Source organism: Canis lupus, chromosome 7 (assembly GCF_048164855.1).
Source record: "Canis lupus baileyi chromosome 7, mCanLup2.hap1, whole genome shotgun sequence".
Taxonomy (NCBI): domain Eukaryota; kingdom Metazoa; phylum Chordata; class Mammalia; order Carnivora; family Canidae; genus Canis; species Canis lupus.
This window is the reverse complement of record NC_132844.1, coordinates 17,047,421-17,062,301: the sequence shown is the minus strand read 5'-3', so window position 1 is coordinate 17,062,301 and position 14,881 is coordinate 17,047,421. Positions and strand designations below refer to the sequence as shown.

General features: G+C 39.2%; 1 protein-coding gene and 1 non-coding gene across 16 annotated transcripts in view; one reads left to right on the top strand and one right to left on the bottom strand.

Moving 5' to 3' along the window:
* The window catches only part of KLHL32 (kelch like family member 32), a 234,897-nt gene that overhangs the window by 158,792 nt on the left and 61,224 nt on the right, over positions 1-14,881 (top strand). The gene's annotated exons all lie outside the window — the stretch shown is intronic.
* Positions 14,346-14,464, bottom strand: LOC140637471 (U5 spliceosomal RNA). Its single transcript, XR_012034571.1, has one exon. It is a non-coding gene; the product is annotated as a U5 spliceosomal RNA (small nuclear RNA).

Genomic DNA, 14,881 nt, shown 5'->3' with positions numbered 1-14,881 from the left:
TAATGTTTTTCATATTAAAATGTACTGAATGGATAAGAACACATCCTACTATTCCTACACAAGGCTGAGTTTATTCTAGGAAAATTGGTATACAAAATGAGTTTGGCCTTTTATTTTTATTATTTATTTATTTATTTATTTAGCTCCAAGCCCAGCATGGAGCCCAATGCAAGGCTTGAACTCAAGACCTTGAGATCTAGCCTGAGCTGAGATCAAGAGTCAGCTGCTTAAGGGACTGAGCCACCCAAGTGACTCCTGAGTTTAGCCTTTTATTTTATTTTTTCAAAGATTTTATTTATTTATTCATGAGAGACACAGAGAGAGAAAAAGAAGCAGAGACTCAGGCAGAGGGAGAAATAGGCTCCATGCAGGGAGCCCACATGGAACTCGATCCCAGGTCTCCAGGATCAGGCCCTGGGCTGAAGGCAGCGCTAAACCGCTGAGCCACCGGAGCTGCCCAAAGTTTAGCCTTTTAAAACTGTATTTTCCCTTATATTTTTGTTGGAAATTTGCTTCCATCAGTCACACTGTTAATAACACATTTACTTTATATCTCTAGAGACACGAGTCACACACTGTTTAGAGTAGTCAACAACCTCAGATGCCGTGTTTTTGTGACAAGCCTCTTCTAGGCTTTTATCTACCCCAAAGAACCACGCACTTACAGTTTAGACTTCCAAGGAGTCCCGGAAGGTGAGCCCAAACAAATACTACTATCCCTTTATAGTTAGAACATAGAGGACATGAGTGATATATGCAGCTTTCATCTTTTATTTCTTATATTATAAATTGACCCTAGTGTACTTCTGGCCAGAGAGAAGCAAAGACTTCGAATAGTACTACACGTTAAACAGTACTCTGGGGACGCCTGGGTGGCTCAGTGGTTGAGCATCTGCCTTTGGCTCAGGGCCTGATCCCACAGTCCCAGGATTGAGCCCCACATCAGGCTTCCTGCATGGAGCTTGCTTCTCCCTCTGCCTATGTCTCTGCCTGCCTCTCTCTCTGTGTCTTCCATGAATAAATAAATAAAATCTTTAAAAAAAATAAAAATAAACAGTACTCATAATGCTTCATGTTTGAATATCGTATCAGAATTTCAAGAATGCTTCCGCATTTATCATTGCTTTGCTGTCCTATAGTGCAAATGGAAACACTGAGGTAACAAGGCTAGAAATGAAATTCATGTCTTCTAATTCTTGGGCCCTTCCTACTTTGGTCCATAGCTTCTAAATTCATAACAGAACCTCAAACATACTTGGGAGTGATGGGCACAGATGCATCAAATTAATTCTGTGACTTTAAAAGATATGTGGAAGGGCTGGAACATTCCTGTTCTCCTCTGTAGTGTCCACAGGTTGAAAGGGTAATGGCCAAGCCTGCCTCCCTCCATGTCTGTGTCACGTTGTTAATCCTGACTCTGTGCTCTGTGGCATGCACCTTCTTTCGTTCCTTTATTTATTTCAAATAGTTACCGAGTGTCTCCCTGCCCAGTCTGTGCTATTGAGGACTACTTTGGCAGCTCCATGGTGGGTTCTGGGCAGTCACAGTGGAGAGGACTGACATGGCCCTCCAAGATGTGTTCATGCATCTTGGAGTCGGATGTGAAGCTTTCCACCTGCTACTCTTTCCACCGTGCTTGATTCCCTCCCAGTAGGGACTGACCTGCGCCAAATAGTTTGCATGTTTTGGGGCAGGTTTGACATGATCTGGGTACATTAGAAAGTGGAATGCTTCTGTTTGGACATTTCAACACGACAAAGTGTCACTTTCCCTTTTCTTCAGCACTTTACACTTTGTTGACTCGAGTTCATTGTACATACCTGCTCAATAGCTTTGCAAACCTTTGTCAGTCCATGTGGTGCTGTCCAAGCCTCAAAGATATATGACTGTGGGTGGCCATTTCATCAGAAAATTCTTTTCTTTTTTCATCAGAAAATTCTGTGAATAACGTTCTCGTTTTTAACACTTGGACCTTGGTAACTAGAAATGGAATAAAATGCTGTGGCCTGAAACCTCTTATCTCCAAACAAAACTCTCCCCTTTCATTATATTCCCGCCCTCACTCAGTTCAATTTCATATACGCATGTGGCATTACTATTTTTTTCAGATCAGTGCTTTCTGGGTATCTTCATGCCGTCCCATTTTATTTTTTTCCTTCCCATCCCTTCACCTAATTAAAGGTGTACCGTTTCTCAATTTTCTTCCTGAAACATCTGGCACTCCCCCCCTGCTACATACAGTCTTTTCTACGAATGTAATGAGGATATCTCCACTTCCTTCTTATAGATGGATGTGAGGGAAGAGAATAAACCATGGCTCCTTTGCATCCCAAATAGTGCTGTGCCCGGAGGATGTTTTATCCTCTGAGGGCCCCCAACTGGACACTGAGCAACGCTGCTATTCCAGGGCTTGGTGCTTGAAGCTGCCAGAGTGTATAGTTAGTCATTTATCCTAAAGTACATGTGGCTAATTCCTCAGTGAAGACGCATCCCAGAGGAGCTTGACTGGTGGCCTTGCTGTTGTTTGTCTGGGCTGTGTGCCTTTGCAAGATGCATGACACATTCATTTCAGAGGGACTTTGCTTCAGCTAATCCTCAGCACTAGAGCTGTGCCTTGTCAAGTAGCTGTGAGGGGCAGTGATTATCAGAAATTACAGGAGACCTAACTTGTATTCATGTGCTGTTGTTCCCATGAGTTAATCGTTTTTTTCCCTCTTCTTTTTTTTTTTTTAAATGAGCACAACAGAACAACAAGGTGATTTATGAGATATGACATATTTATGTTCTCTGCTTCTAATTTTCACCGTGATTCATGTTGTTTCCAGACTGATACTTTGTTGTTGCTGCTGTGCAAAGGAAAAAAGATGGCTGGAGAATATTACTTATGCATTGGTGGCCTGCAGTAATATTTGCTGCTATCTGGGTTATCAGGGATTTAAAAATAAAACCCAACTGTAAGCTATATATGAGGTAGAAACCCGGAGGTTAGGCACAGAAGTTCATCAATAATCCTGAAGAGCTTTATATTTTAAAAGCATTTTTGCGTACTTAATTTCATTTGAGTCTCTCATCAGTCTGTTAAAGTTGATCAAGCAAATATTACCCAAATTTTAACAAGTCAGGAAACTGAAGCTCACGGAGGGTAAGTGACTAACTCACTTCACAGTATATGTTCAACATAGGTCACACTGTATTCTCTTGAAATATACCAAATCTCTAAAAAAATCAGAAACCCAAAGTACCTGAAATGTCTTCTCATAAGTCAAAGAGGTTATATTAATCTATAATAAATAATCCAACCATATACATTTCCTAATAACTTAACAATTTTCATTTTTACCTGTTGTGCGGCTTTGTGGGAAGTTGCAAACATGACTCCAATAAAAGTAGTATGAGAAAGTGCAGCAGAGGGCCTTTCTTTATCAGAGCCTGGAAAATTGGGGCTCTAGGTGGTTTGATGAGAAGTGACTAGAGAATTCCGGCTGAGGTAGGGAACCACCTTGCATTCCTTCAAGGCATAGGTGATAAAGTATGAAGCAGGAAGAGAAGGTCCATAAGGGAGGATCACTTTAAAATCCCATCAAGGGATTTAAATCAGTTTGAAAGAGAGCCTGGAGCACCATTATTTTTGCTGGAGCTGTATAGACTGTGTGGTGGAAAGTCTGCAGGCTGTTAGAAATTGGATGGAATGAATGGAAATGATTAATCATTATATTTTTATTTTATAAACAACACATTGAAAATTTAGAAATTCATGTAGCAGAAATGGACAGTTGGGTGATGGTCTAAATATGGGTTTTAAGAGCAAAGGAGAGAAAATTAATTTATTGGAATTAATAAATGTTAGTCTCTTTCCAGAAGAAATGAGTCTGTGGCCCATATCCTGCATCTGAGACTATTTCTGTGGGAATCCTCTTGGGGCCAGTTGAGTGTCCACTGGCCAGGGAGACTTTAGAGCTTTCCTTTTCTGGGCATTTTAAGGGATAGGAACTAAAATTAACCATGGAGTGGCTCAGAGGCTCCAGAATTATTTATATTTGAAAGAGATGTAGAAGCCTTCACACTGACTGGTGAATATTGACATCTTTACTCACTCCTTCTACCGCTCCTGCCTCCAGAACTTTTGCTTCAGGTAAAAATAAAGAACACCTCAACTTGGCACATCTGGAGGAGAAAGGCAGCCATTCTAGAATAGATAATGATTCTCAGCAGTGCTCATAAAGATAATTCTTAGACTTCTTTTGTGCCCATAATACAGAGCCATGTATTCTCTGAGCTGAGACTCTACTCCTTAGACTGACCACTTCTTCCTTACTTGGGGTGGCACATTGGAAGAAAGCAAACAGACTTTAATGTTCTGGTAGACAAATCACAGCCAGAAAAAAAAAAAAAAAAAAACAAAAAAAAAAAAAACTCCTTAGGAAAAAAAAAATTCTTTTTTTTTTTTTTTTTTTTTTTTTTTTTTTTTTTTTGGAAAAAAAAAATTCTTGATGAATTCTAGAGATAGATATCAAAAATTCTAGACATTGCTTCCCTTTGTCTAGAGGACGTATTACAAATCAGTGTCAGTAAGTGTCACAGACATTATTTATGCTTCAAGAACAGAAACCAGCAAAGAGCCCTGAAAGCCAGAGGCTGAATGCACATATCTTCTTTGTGTGTGTTCTTGTTGATGAGAAATGCCCACATGCTACCTCCTCTGACCACACGAAATCAGGTAATTGAAGGAGTGATGGATGGTCCTCTGAAGTTTAAACGTTTTAGAAGGACCTATCTTATTAACACTTTAAAACAAGTGAGCATAATATCATTAATTTTGATTAATTCATTTGCTCTTAATATAGCTTTTAATTTGTAATTCTATGTGAATTACAATGTAATTTGGCATTAATTATACTAAATTGACTATAAGTCAGCCAATCACAATGGGAAATTACTCACAGCTGAAAGTAAAACTGAAACTCTCCATCCAGAAAGGACAGCACTTCCTTAAGAGGCAAATACACTTTAGGCACCTCTCTCGTTGGCTGCAAGAATGACATTGGACTTGCCGAGGACTATGAGCGATTTCTTATTCTACCCACTTCTGGGACTATTCACTCTTTGGAGTGAAGCTCAATTAAATAATAAACAAAGGGGTTGATTTATCAGGTTTGCCAGGTCCCCTGAAGAATTTTTCTGCCTTTCTCATTTCATGCAAGATTTAGGCCACATAGAGGGACTGTGTGGTGCCTTAGAATGATCAGTTCCACACTTGGGTTTTGGGGGTTAGAACAGGCGCTTACCCAGGTTGGCTTGCTTTCTGTCTTTATGCTCTGTGAACCAGCTAGGAAATCCTGTTTCAAATCCCATGTGAGTTCAGTGTCCTGAAGTTACTCCTCTTTGGTCAACACACAAAACTGGCTTCTGAGCAGAGGAAGTCATGCCTTAAAAAGCCAATACTGCACTGGGAGAACTAGTCCACGGTGGAGATGATGAAGCGTCTGTCATTGGTACAGCTTGCTGGAGATGCCTGTGCACCCACGGGAAGTAAAGTGGCCACTGAAGAGTATGGGCACTTGAGAAAGCAACAGGAGGGCAGGGATGGATTTGCAAAATACTTGTGATTGAACCTTTTGCCAGATATCTTCCTTTGAGAATTGTCTCTTAAATAACAATCAAAACAAACTTTGAGGTGCTGCAGAAAGTTGTGTGACAGTAATATCCTGCTTCAAGTGTATTTCATGTAGGTGGAACTGTGGGAATTTTGCACATTCTGTGTACATTTGTGGTGACCAGTTGACTACAAAAGAGGTCTAGGTATGAGGGAACGAATTTTGCTAAATATTGCATGGAAAACTTCAGGCTGTGCTTAATAACTCTTTACTTTGTTAATTATATACCTCTGTGCCATCATTCCACCTCACAATCTAACAAATAAAATGACCTACGTTTTATGTAGAAACTTAGAGTTGAGAGGTTAAGAACCACCCTGAATCTTGAACCAGCAGCCATGCTGTCCCCTGCCTCTTAACACACACTCGGAGGTAGACAAACGGAAATTAGATGCATATTAATGTTTGCAGCTAAAAGACTTTTCCTTTGTGTTGCAGTACTATCCTGAATCATAATACTCTCATAATTGGTGCTTGATCTCAAGATGCAAGACAAAAATAGAAGTTAGAAGTTTATTTTTGCCACTCCAAGTGTGTATTCCATTCGTCACTAAAATTTTTAAGGAGTTTAATGTCTGTAGTTTGTTAACAGTGACTGCTACGTAAATGCAATGTTTATGTTGTTTGGGTTTTCTCCCAATTCCTTTTAGGGCAAGTTTAGCCTAGCCTATCAGAGAATTTCGTAATCCTTTTTCCCACATACTCTTTTTGATATCAGCGTTAGGTCGGTATGTTCCAGTCCCTTTCCACTCTTGTGGTTCCCAGCATAGCTTTATGTTCTCAGCAAAAACCAACTCCTATTTGATGCATATCCTCTGATGGATGAATTCTTCCGAGCCTTTAGTGTGGTGTTCTTCGAGGGCAGGAAGGATTTGGGGCAGAGGAACTGGTACTGAAGCAAACAGAGCAGTTGGTTGAGAGAAAACATTTACAGGGTATTTCTGCCCTCGGTTTTATCTTCTCATCATTTAGAATGGCAACGGAATAAATGGGTCTGTTAATCAAACAGTGCTGAGAGGTTAGGTCATTGGAAGCCTTTTTAGTCATTTTGTGCTTTTCAAGAGTGAATTTGTTAGAATTATGCTGAATACCCACTTAAAGCCTCAGCTGATAACCCTACCTGTGTTTTATAACTCTGCACTGTCAGAACTCATAATAAGTCAAACATTCTTTCAGTGGTGCTCATAAGGGAGGAAAAAAAAACCCCACAAATTTAAGAGTAATTTCAGATTGTAAATGAAAAGGAGAGGCACGACTGTTCATTTGCACCAATCATGCCTTCCTTTCATCTGCTCTGATTAGGCCTGGTGCGGTTTCATCAGACCCCTCCATCACCGAGCTGTCACTCCAGCCGTCTGTTGATTGAAAACAATCAAGGCTCTGATGGCACAATTATTCTGACCCTTTAACTAGAGGCTGCTGTGATAATGAAAGGTTGATTATGATAGTTTGTGCCTCTTTCAGTTTGCCAAGAAGGTTAATTTGGGCATCAGACGGATGTTTAATGGGCGCTTGCTGGCTACACTGAGGTAAATGAGAACGTGCAGTCTTGGATATTGCACGGATATAGTTTGGCTGTCAATCATTGTCATTTGGAGTTTGTGCCTCACACTCTGGAAATCACATTTTATTTTTTCCTTGGGATTTAATTTATTCTGTGCCCTGAGGAAGTTCTTTCACTCGGTGACCTTCATAGCAGCTTTCTCTGCCTTTTTTTTTTCTTTTTTCAAATGGAGCTCAAAGGCAAAACACATCTAGAAGAGCATTTTTCTTTCATTTTCACTTAAAAATGGAAACTTTAAAAATCCATCCTTATCACTGCCTTCCAATAGAGCAAATGTTTCCATTCCGATTGTGCAGTGGGGAAGTTTAAACGACAGGGATACTACGGCCAGTTTGCTAATGCAGCAGCTCACATGGCGGTTCTGCAGTTTCTTACACTAGCCAGCAAACGCTGGAAATTCAGATGGGCACATTTATGGAAGTGAAGGTTCCATTCTCCTGACATTTCCCTCACTAGCACATCTCACAATGATTTGTTGAATGCCTGTTTCCGAGGGCAGCATCTTACTCCCTTTGCTTCCTTCTTGGGGAGCGTGGAGCAAGGAGACAGAAATTTGTCTGTTAATAGTAAGGAAGTTATTAGAAGTTGCAAATATCAATTTGTATCAGTTCGGCCCCTTATCTTACTGCTATTTGAAGGTAGGTAGCTGGTAGGCAGGCAGCCAGCTAATAATGCTGGTGTTTACAGGATGTGGCCCACTATAATCCTCTTCAATGCATACCTTTTACAAAGAAAAAATAGAGGAAAAGAAAAAAATGAAGAAAAACCTTTATTTCTGTCTCCTGGCTGTGCACAGTGGTCTCCTTGATTAGACACCTGGGAGCGAGCCTCGTGGTTCTGCTTTTTCATTTGTGTTGTCTTCAGCTTCTTTTCCCCCAGTGAATGTTCAGCAGCATATTTCTACCTAGTGTTGGACATTTTTCTCACATGTCAAGTCAATTGTAAAACAATTAAGTCTATAGATGTTAAGGTGACAGCATCATAATGATTATAATTTCACTTCAAGTATTCTATTTCACATTATTTATTTCTTGTTTTTTTTTTTAAGTTAGCTATTCATTTTTGAATGGTAAAGAGAGCCATTAAGTGATAATTCAGTCTCACCTGAAGAGGCTCCAAAAATGAATTAAGTCATTCAATTCAGTTACTGTCTTAATGCAGTCCTTATTTCAGCAATAGTGCTATTTTAACATGTTTATTTAAAAAGAAATGAGAATAAGATTGGGAATACACACGCGCGCACACACACACACACGTATACACATATGGTCTCACCAGCTTCTTGGCCACACTGGACCACAAGTGATTAGTTTTGTTTAGCTCTATGGACAGCACAGATAAAGTAGCCCTCAGGGATGCTTAGTGAAATTATTGATTAGTTATGTCTTGTTTTGTTGAAGTAATGGGAAGTTAAAAGGTAATTAGGAGAGAAATGTCAAATCAGTCGATAGCCTCTGGTATTTAAAAAAGTAGGGTGAGGTTCAGTTTTGATATTAATTTATGGTCTCCGTGACAGTGAGTGATTTTATCTTGTAGATTTCACTATGTTTGCAAATTCATGGGACTTGAGCAAAGACTTCCTCCTTTTTTTATTTTATATATATATATATATATATATATATATATATATTTAAATTTAAATTCAATTAATTAAATAATGCATGATTAGTTTCGGAGGAAGACTATTTTTTTCTTAAAGGAGGTATAGCTCATTATTTCAAATTGTTTTGGTTTAAGCCTGACCGAGTTCCTGTGTCCCTGATCTGTTGGACCTTATATCTAACTATCCAAGATAGACTACTATCCAAGACCTCATAAGCCTTCTGCCACAGGCCACTGCTCTGCTCTCAGGTTGGCTCAGTATCCGATCCACCATGAGGTCCCCCTGCAAACGTCCTGCTGAGCGCCTCACGATTCATCTCCTGGCCTGTGCTGGCATTCCTTCTGCTCCTGGGGCTGGGCCTAGGTATCAGAGGCAGTTTCTCTTCTTCAATTCTTCCAACCCTACCTTCAAAGTTTCCCTTGCTCTTCCAACTCTTTGTTCCTTCTAACCTTCTCAGATCTGTGATTTCTCCAGGTTGCAGTCTCTCAATTTCCACTGTCTCTTGTTCAGCAAACACTTGCAGGTTTCCTATTGGGTGCCAGGCAGTGGGGCTGAAACAGATTCTTAGGGTAGCTCCTGGAATGGCTCCTACCTTATGCAATCGCTTTATCGCTTGCAAGTCTTCCGAGATTGTCAAGCCACTGGTTCTCCTGCACTGAGCCTGTTTTTCCACATAGCTGTCTTCCTTACATGATCCTCATAGATTGATTCTCTAAGCTACTTTTCCTAGCCAAAGAATATATGATAATTGTGCTGGAGAATGTATCTTCTCTGACAAAAATATTACTTGTGTATTATACTCTGAGTAGTTGCAAGGTATGAATAGAGGATTCACTGTTCCCACAGTTGCCCTGTTTCATCATCCTATGACGAAATGCAGTTAGAGACTACAGTGTGAAATATTCTCTTTAAACCTCAGTAACCAAGCTGAAATTCACATAGTGAAAGTGGTGAGCATTGCATTTATGTGAATTCTCTGCAACTCACTGAGAATATAGGCTCTGGCTCCCCAGCCCCAGCACATCAGCTCCAGATAGTAGAGTCGGGCCCCCAACAATGTTTAGTCATACACTTCAGTTAGGGGATTCCCCACTGTAATCATTATGCTCTGTAGCTCTAAATTACTGTTTAATAAAGTAACCACTGAGGATGATTTTCTTGTTATTTGGAGGCTGCCAACATTAAAACCTCAAATGCAGCTTAGATACTTCGGGGACATCTAAATCCATCATAGTAACTTTTGTTTGAGGGATTTGACTATCTCTATCAGTGACTTGGGGCAGCTGCTTGAGCCTGTGAGGTCCTTTTGGTCATTAAAGGTTTAATTTCAGGCGGGGAGTATGTGCGTCAGTGAGCCTGCTATTGGTTCATTATTATTGAATCAGTTCATAAAGAAATATTCAAAAGCTTGATGCTCTCAGGATGCTCCAGGGCATGTTTACAAATTAAACAGTGATTTTTTTTAAGATAAAATTCATATACATGCACCGGTAATATTTTAAACATCCATGAGGGAAATGGCAACATTAAAAGATGGTTTTGGGGGAGATCCCTGGGTGGTTCAGCGGTTTAGCGCCTGCCTTTGGCCCAGGGTGTGATCCTGGAGACCCAGGATCAAGTCCCACGTCGGCTTCCTGCATGGAGCCTGCTTCTCCCTCTGCCTGTGTCTCTGCCTCTCTCTCTGTGTCTCTCATGAATAAATAAATAAAATCTTTTAAAAAAAATAAAAGATGGTTTTTGCATGTGTCTGAAAATCTGCTTACAATAAACAGAATTTGCAGGATTCCAAATTGGTGGGTTTTTTTTCCCCCTAATTCCATTATTCCATATGTATGTTTTACAGGGATACAGTAAGACACTTGAGGTCAAGAGTAAGCCTTGAGTTTTATGGTGTTAATAGAGCTTGGAAGTGAATGGCAAAAAAGAGTGTATATATGTGAACTGATTAGAATCTTCTTTCTCACTAACTAGGAAAGTTCCTGGCACATAATGGACACTCAACAAGAAATTGAGGAATTGGCTGAAAAAAAAAAAAAAAAAAACTAAAAAGATTCATGGTTATATCATTTACCTCAGAGCAATGAAACAACAAGGAAAGTAATCAGCTCAGACAATCAATCATTATTTTAGTTGTCTCAAGCCTGATAGCTTGGCTTATATATTTTTTTCCTTGCCACCCAGTGAACTGAGTTGAGATTTGAGGGGACTTATGGACATGAATTCAAGTATTTTTAATGAGAGACTCAAGCCAAGTACAGAAAGTAAATACACACTGAGTGCTATGCAAAAACAACTAGGTTTATGTCTATATCTCTCTCTTTCTTTTTCTTTCTTCCTTCCCTCCTTCCCTCCCTCCTTCCTTCCTTCCCTCCCTCTCTCCTTCCTTCCTTCCTTCCTTCCTTCCTTCCTTCCTTCCTTCCTTCCTTTTTATCTTTTGTTCATTCATTCTTCTCTGACTCGGTATTTAACAAAGCCACAGACCTTAAATTACCAAGTTAGGATTACTGAGTCCATGTCTGTGGAAACAGGCTCATCTTAAAGGCTAGTTTGTAATCTGCAACCAATTGTCTGCCATATTTTTATTCTCACTTTACAACGTGAAGTATTTAATGCTGTGTAGCAAATTTCTTATCAATTACAGCAGTTTCTTAAAATTTATACCAAAATTGCACAATTTTCGTGTTCTATAAAAATACTCTGAATGCGCTGCCTTTATCATGGATTCACAAGTATAATCGAATTGAGGATTAGTTCCATCATTTGGTGGCACCTTGCCATCATGTTAGTTCCGTATATGGTTTCAATATTGTAGTTTGCCAAGCACTGTCATGTTCTCTCTTCCAGTCCCCTGGAGACCCCTGTGATGTAACTAGTATCATCCTTGTTTTACAGATGCTGAAGCTGAGGCTCAGTATGCTAGTGTTTTTTACAAAGCCCAATAAGTTAGGTTGCAGAAACAGGTCTTCAGCATCAAGTCAAGCCTCCTTTTTCACTGAATTACATTCACTTCTATGGGCACAAAGCCATTAGTGGTAGAAGAAAGCATCAAGTTTTCCTGGCCACCTCAGCTGATTTCACCCTGATAATCCATCCTCGTTGCATACAGTAGCTGGGAAATAATACAAAGTGTTGTGACCCATTTAGGGTCACCCTAGTTCCTGTTGCCAATGGGATATAGTGGCGTTTTATTCTGTTGACTAAGTTGGCTTTCCTTCATTTCCCGGAGTTGTTCTAACAATATAATCTTAATATCTCACTGACCACATGCAAAATCCCTTTGATATTCAGAGGGATACCTGTATAAAGATTTTACTTATTTTATTGTTAATAGTCCAGCATCAAGTAAGTACTCTGATGCCATCAAGGATTAGGTAAATGGGTATTTTTTTTTTTGTCTCAGAGACCAGTATCAGATCACTGAAGGGCATGTATAGGAAGTGTTTTCTAGTTGTTCCTGTATTTTGCTAACAGATGAGGAGACCAAGAATAGGTTCCATTTTCCCTGCACCATCATTGGTACAGATAATGTTGGTTATCTTTATTGCCCTGTGGGATATTTTTCCCATCTAAAAAGCTTTGTATATAGTTATGAGGATGGTATATTTCAAGAGAATCCTCAGGTAAAAATGTATGTGATTAGTTTGCAAAATATTTGCACTGACATAAAATCTCATTCTGTGATCTTATTTATTTTTAAAGATTTTTTTTATTTTTCATTTATTCATGACAGACACACAGAGAGAGAGAGAGAGAAAGAGAGAGAGAGAGAGAGAGAGAGAGAGGCAGAGACACAGGAGGGAGAAGCAGGCTCCATGCCAGGAGCCCAACAAGGGACTCTATCCTGGGACTCCAGGGATCTTTGGGCCAAAGGCAGGTGCCAAACCGCTGAGCCATCCAGGGATCCCAAAGATTTTATTTATTGATCTGAGAGAGAGAGTTCACATGAGGGGGGAAAGGGCAGAGGGAGAGGCAGAAGCAGACTCCTACCTGAGTAGGGAGCCCACTGATGCAGGGCTCGATCTCAGGACCCTGAAATCATGACCTGAGCTGAAGGCAGATGTTTCACTGAGCCACCCAGGCACCCCTCATTCTGAGATTTTATTATTTTATTATTTTCTTTAAAATTTTTTTTAAAAAGATATTATTTATTTATTCATGATAGAGAGAGAGAGAAAGGCAGAGACATAGGCAGAGGGAGAAATAGGCTCCATGCAGGGAGCCCGATGTGGGACTCAATCCCAGGACTACAGGATCACACCCTGAGCCAAAGGCAGACACTTAACCACTGAGCAACCCAGGCATCTCTCATTCTGAGATTTTAAATCCTTAGTACCTTGAAGCGGTTGTTTTACAAATTTGAAATGTGTGTTCTTTGTCTGAGATTGTTTTAGTTTTACAAGAGATGGTTACTGTTAAGTGAGATAATATGCTCCGAGCAAAGTTGTTTCCAGGGAGAAAAAGCCATAATGAAACCTCATTGTCTGAATGTCAGCCTGTGTGCACACACACTTTCACTTGCACACACTCATCCGTATGTTTTGGTGAGTATAGAATTATAGACCAAAAAAATCACTTTGTCTTTCTGAAAAGAGATTTATTAAAACTATATATGCTATGGAAATCTGAGGCTTGGAATCCAGACCTAGCGATTAATTTTGGTTGCCTCTCCCACCTATAGGAAGTTTGGAGGACTCTATTTTAAATGTTACTTTAAAAAAAAAAATAAAAATAAAATAAAATGTTACTTTTGGTGGATCTATAGGTTTTATATATCCTAGAGGTAAAAGAGACTCTCATCAACTCACTTATTTTACAGGTGGGAAGCCAAATGACTGGTCCAGTGTCAGTCACACTTGTACTGTTCTTTCTGTTATGTTTTCCAAGATCAGCTCAAACTGGTGGCCACTCTCACAGGTGGATAATATATCACAGTATTCTAACTTCATCTCTTTTCCCATATTTATTTTCTCTTCATTTTGATATACAACCCTTATAAAAGCCTTGTGAAAAATCCTCTTGTGTTATAAGACTAAACCAAAGGACAACTCAGGTCACTTTTTATTTGCCATCCTAAATATCTGGGACTTAAATGTGTCAGGCCTGGGGTAGTTTTTGTTGTGATTCCTCCAAATCTGGGTGTTTTACTCTATAGGAAGGCGATACCCTTGGTCTCAAGGGCTCTTGCTTTTGATGCTCTGTGGCATGTATTTTTAAAATATATATATAAAGATGATTACCAGCCATAATTTTCTTCTGTGTTTTTGATATTTTATTTCAAAATAATTTCAGACTTAATGAAAAGTTGCAAGAAAAAGAATAGTACAAAGAAAACCCATATGATTTGATTTGCTAATTTCTTAAACAAATTACCTCATTCACTTTATCATGTGTTCTTTCTGTCTCTTTCTCTCTGTATGTATGTGTGTGTGTCTGTGTGTATACACACATATTGAGAGAGGAGGGAAAGAGAGGGAGGCATGTGGAAGAGAGAGAGAGCTTTTTCTGTGCCATTCGAGAGTAAGCTGTATATATACATCATACATATTTTTAAAAACCCTAAAAAACCTTATAAACTGTTCCTCTTTATGGAAACCTTTAGCAAAAGACAAAAGATTTATAGGATTTAAAGAGAAACCAGAATATTACCAGGCCCATGTTTTATGTGAAGATGAAAATAAGAGCATTTGTTGGTCTCCAACTTCATAAAGTTTTAAATGAACAATGAAAGAATATCTGTTATTATCATATGTGCTCAGCTGAATATTCTTTTTAAAATATGTCAGGTCTTTTGTCTGACAATCTATAAACCTGGGAATCTCATCAGATTTGATTTTATTGAAATATATTTCTTAGAAGAAAAAATAGCCTATGTGTCTTATATAAGTCTGTAGTCACCCATAATGGTTAATGTGCACCCTCCCTTGAAAAATCTGTTTTACAAGCAAAATGTTGACACAATTTTAATTATAGCACTCGAGTGAACACTGTTACAATTTTTAATATTCCTCCATGGTAACATTTTTATTGTTCTGATAGAGAAAAATGCCCTGATCCTGTGTC